Raw genomic sequence first — 5,549 nt, forward strand, 5'->3', positions numbered from 1 at the left:
CCAGGAGACCCATCCGGACCGCGGGCAGGAGCGCGGGGCCCCGCCCAGAAGGTCGGGATCAAGAGTACGCAATCCAGGGGTCGCGCCGGACAGCGAGGACACGCAGGAGGCGGCGGCCACCGTGCCAGCCGCCGCCGCCGCCACCGCCACCGCCGCGAGGAGCGAGAAGGCTGCCGACACCTCCCACACCGGCCTCCTGGACCCCAAGAAGACCAAGACTGAACAGCAGCCCCTGCTGTGGCTGAGGGGTGACACGGCTGCGCGCGCGGAGCTCTGGGCTGGAGCTGCACCGGGCTGGGGCGCTGCGGGTGGCTCAGAGGCAATCGCCTCACTCTGCACCTCCTCGGGGCGCGGTGGCTGAGAGTATGAGGCGGGCCTGTCTGATGATGCCGAGGTCTTGCCTGGAGATCCGAACGAGACACCACGTCAAATCGCGCTGGCAGTCCCTTGAAGACATGAGGGCGCCAGGAGTGCAGGCTGGTCGTGGAGAGCCCGGGCCGGGGGGCCGGGGTTGGGGAGTGGGGGGCGCGGAACCGGGACGGGGGGGGAGGGGACGTCCGGAGGCAGTGACGGCCTGGGCTTGAGGAAGGATCGGAGATCCGGGGAAGAGGTGCTGGAGCTGCGGGGGCGCGGGCTTGGGGTGACGCGGAGCGCCCCTCCCAGGGGTGCAGGAACCTCCGCGGGGCTCGCTCCTTCTAGCGGGGTAGATCCACAGAAACGCGGGGAGCTCAGCTCACAGCAGCCTCAGGGGACAATCGCAACTTGGTGGCGACGTCCGGAGCTCCGAAGGAGGGCGCTCTGACTGCTGGAGGCTACTCTGAGGCTTCCCTCGCGCCCGTCGAAGGCTGTCCTTCCTCCTGGACTGTCGCGCCCTCCCGCTTTTCTGCAAGGCGGAAGGCTGTATCAAGAAGACAACTGCCTGCCGAAGTTCTCCCAGCACTGAGAAGAAGCGCGGAACAGCAGGGAGAGGAGAGCAGAGCGTTTGCCAAGAAACGCTGCGAGTGGGGATGCATTTATAGAGCTCTCACTGCGTGACGTGCCCTCCAGTGGCTTTTCTGATTCGCTTTCTGACCTAAACACACATTAGTTTAGTCCCCATGGTAGGGCCAACACGGTCTCCAAATATCTGCTGGCTGAAGTCAGAGGCTTTGCATATCATGTATTACATGGCAGGCAGTGAAGAAGGCTTTTGAGGCTGGCCGACTGCTCAGTCCTAGGCTCCGTTTCCACGCTATTGTAATATAATACTAGACTTGGGGTAGGCACATACATTCAAAATCCCAATTCCAGAGGCGTAAGATCACTTTATCAGGAAGAGGTCAAGGGAGGTAGGGTAAAACCTGCCTTGGTCCAGAGTTTTTGAAAAAGTGTTTGGGGAACCTAAGGAAGCAGAGGGCTGGGTCCAGCAGCTTGCAAAGGGATGGACTCAGCCTTCCTTCCAGAGCTCTGAGAAGGGGGGAGGTAGAGACCATTGCAACATTCCTTCTGCTGGATAGCTGAACACCAGAAGCAGCCGGGAACCTTCTTGGTAAAGGACAAGAGGAGGACAAGTCCTCGCATACCCTACGCATGGCTGAACTGTAAATATGTTTTCTTCACAGAGGCATGGAATTTATCTTTGATATAGGCTAAATAAGGTACGTCTCTGCTCAGGGAAACCTGTTCGCTAGATACCACTGGACCTGAATTTAGGAGGATCTCTTTAGTTTTATTAGTCAGCGACAGGGAAAAGCATAAACAGGCTCGGTTTACATCTATGCACATCTTATTTTATGACTCATCCGGTTGTTGGGGAGTATGTGTTCCTGAAGAAGCCGAGACAATAGATAGGGGAAATGTGTGTGGCAATGTGGGGGGAAGATCACATATTATTACACGTACTTAGAGTCAAAGATCAGCTCCTTTGGAGGCTTGTCAGTGATTTTAGTGTGGGCGGAAAATTGTTCTTACTAACATTACTGTGATTGAGAGATTAAACCAAGTGCAAAGCAAGTCTTCCAAACACACTTCACCTGAATCAAGCAGGATGCTCTCCGCTGTCTGCACAATGTGATACTTCCTTCTTTATAGAGGCATGGTAGCAGAGTATCTTAGAGTGGGCCCAAGGAAAAGCTCAATATGTTCATTCCCAGTTTGGCATTATTTGGAATACGAAGCTGACTTTAATCAATATTTCTCTCTTCTTCTTCTTCTTCTTCTTCTTCTTCTTCTTCTTCTTCTTCTTCTTCCCCCCCTCTCTCTCTCACTCTCTCTCTCTCCCCCTCCCCCCACCCCTCTCTCAAGCATAAGTGATTCCATTATAAGGCTTTCTTTCCTGGGCATGGGCAGGCCCTCCAAACACCTGCAATTTGTTATTTATTTAATTTTATTTTATTATCATTATTATTTTAGCGCTTGCTGTATGCTAGAGACAGTGCTAGGCCTTGAGTATTGTTATGATTGGATGAGGGGCTGCGAGGGACAGATGCCACCGGGTTAGCTGTGAAAGGAAGGCTGACCGGAATTCTCCAGCACTCAGCCACGTGTCTCCCAAAAGCCTTCCGGAAAGGCCGCTCAGCCAGGTCTCACGAAAACTGGATTGAAGTCCAGGAACTGGAAGGTCATTCAGGATGCAGCTCCGGGCTGGGGTTATCTTGCGGCCCCCTCAGCAGCAGGCATCTGCCTGTCCTACTAACGGGGCTTAGCCGCCAAGGCAATTCAGCTTCTTGCTCCCTGATTTCCTCCCGGTGTCCTTTGGCTTCTGCTCCTGCTACCAACTGTTCAGCTCTCTGGTGACCTCACATTTAAATTTCTTTAGTGAAAGCAACTGGTGCTGCACATTCACAAAATATTTGAGCCGGACTGAGCGCTTTCATCAGGCCTCCTCATAGACAGCAAGTCACCCTGGAGTCGGGCAGACCCCTGATCAGGTACAGTTCCTGGGCCAATTGTCTGAATCCAAGTTGTTTACATCTCAGAGTGTACAGCCTCAGCCCTTTTGCCGAGGAACCTTTCTGGGGTCCTTTTGTACCTTGTCTTCACAGTGGCTGGTCACACAGAGAGAGCTGTGTTAATGGCCAGCATTTGGAGCTTTAACTACCCTGTGCCTTCTATAGGAGTCTGTTAAAGAGGTACAACTTCCTTCCTTTATAAAACATACCCATCCATATTAGTTACTTTCTTCTCACCGTGACCAGTGCATGACAAGAAGCAACTTAAGGGACTAAAGACTTAGTTTGGTCATGGTGGGGAAGGCAATGATGGCCAGGACTTCAACTATGGTGGTGGGAGCTCGAAGCATAATGTATCCGCGGATGAAGAAGCAGAGACAGCCCATAAGCTCCACCCCTATGACACGGGGGCAGTATTCCTGCCAGCTGGGCGTTACATCCAGTTGGTTCTACAACCTCTCAAAATAGAGTGGCTGGTGTGCAAACACAGGCATCCGGGGGTGGGGGATTTTTGCACTCCAACCATGACATTGTTCGTAGAAGTGCCCATGTGCAATCATGGCGTGAAATAAAACGAGAACACGTACATGATGGGCTCCTGTCCTGGCGTCTGCTCTGCATGCCGCTGGCGAAACCCTGGAGAAAGCACAAAACATGCCCAGACCACCCTCGGCTTTGGAATGGACAAATAAACACCCCCCACCCCCGTCTCTGCTTAAAGATTACTTTATTTTTATCCACATGTGCAGGTGCCCATGGAGGCCAGAAGAGAGTAACGGATGCTCTGGAGCTGGGTTACAGGTGTGAAGCCGGGCAGGCGTTGGCAGCCGAGAAGCACAAGGAGCCTTCTCCCCAGCCCCCTAAGCCAGTGTCTTTTGAGTAGCAGATCCCAGAAGGCTTTAAAAACTTTCCCATGTTTATTGTGGCCGTCGTTTTACAATTCTTTTTCTTTAAAGTAAAAGTAGGAAACATACTTTGAGGTCTTCTAGGACAAGAGGCTGCCTCTTGACATAGAAATTATCTCAGTTGTAGCATAAAGGACATCGAGGACGCTTTTAGGATTTGTTTATGTTTTCATACTGGTGTCTTGTCTGCATGTACAGCTGCACACCAGAAGAGGGCATCAGATCCCACGGGACTATAGCTGTAGAGGGTTGTGGACTGTGGTGTGGGTGCTGGGAATAGAACTCAGGTCCTAAGGAAGAACAGCCTGTGCTCTCTATGTAACCCTGGCTATCCTGGAACTTACTCTGGCCAGGCTTGTCTTGAACTCACAGAGATCTGTGTGTTTCTGCCTCACAAGCATTGGTATTAAAAATCATATGCCACCAAACCTGGCCAGACTGAAGATATTTAACTGAGAGTTGAAAAAAATCTTTCTACTTTTGAGACAATATTTATGTCCAGGATTGCCCCATGTATACAGAAACAGAACAGTCTCTCTCTCTTTTCTTCAGACACAGATTAGCAAGAATCAGATATTTAATGTGTTGGGAATAAATATACGGCTTGGTGTTGCAACTCTGTACCCCATAGCTCCGAGGTTCCATCATCTCGAGGACAGGAGGATCTGCAGGGCTTGAACCTATTCCTTGCAATGTCTGGAAGACAGCGATTTGTAGGACTGGTCTGACTCCCAGTGCAGTATTTTCTGATTAAGTAACAATGACAGCAGCCCTGGATTCTTACGTTGTTCCCGAATCTCTACTTTTCATCTAGAAAACCTTGCCCAGGGGTCAGAGGGAACCAATGCTCACACCTCTTCTTCTGGAGCACGAATTTGAATCCCTGACTAACTTACCATTGCACTCATTTCTTCACGGGATCTTTTTTTTTTTTTTTTTTTTTTTTTTTTTTTTTTTTTTTTTGGATTTTTCGAGACAGGGTTTCTCTGTAGCTTTGAAGCCTATCCTGGAACTAGCTCTTGTAGACCAGGCTGGTCTCGAACTCACAGAGATCCGCCTGCCTCTGCCTCCCGAGTGCTGGGATTAAAGGCGTGCGCCACCACCGCCCAGCTCTTCACGGGATCTTTAAGCTGAAGATTTCTAAACATATGGTACTGCCTATGTTCCAGGGTCTTGGGTCCCTGTGAAGAGAAACACAAAGGTAAATGACAAAGAATAATTTAAGGTAGCATGGGCTATGGAAAGGTTATGGTGAAGTAAGCCTTTCACCGAGTCGGTACACAGAGGAACTTGGGGGAGACTCGTGCAGAGTGTGCCTGCATTCTTACTCAAAGCTTTAGAAGTAGAGGGGTGGGGTGAGCCTATGGCCATTCACCAAGAGTTCCATAGAGGGGTGGGTGAGCCTGTGGCCATTCACAGAGTGCTCCATAGAGGGGTGGGTGAGCCTGTGGCCATTCACACAGAGTACCAGGAGAGTTCTCAATGGGATTTTTCAGCTGCTGTTCCTGTGAGGGTGGGACCTGTACTCCCCTGTAACTTGGGTCTTGAAGGCTGAAATGGAATCCATCTTTAAGCCTGGCAATTTCCTTTTAGAAGTCACCACTTTATGGGACAGGGAATTATCCCATGCTTGTTTACTCCTTGCTGGGCATTTTCAATGTGTCTTTAGACCACATAAAAACGAGAAATAAAGAAAAGAGTAAAAGAGGCACCA

Source organism: Arvicola amphibius, chromosome 3 (assembly GCF_903992535.2).
Source record: "Arvicola amphibius chromosome 3, mArvAmp1.2, whole genome shotgun sequence".
NCBI lineage: Eukaryota > Metazoa > Chordata > Mammalia > Rodentia > Cricetidae > Arvicola > Arvicola amphibius.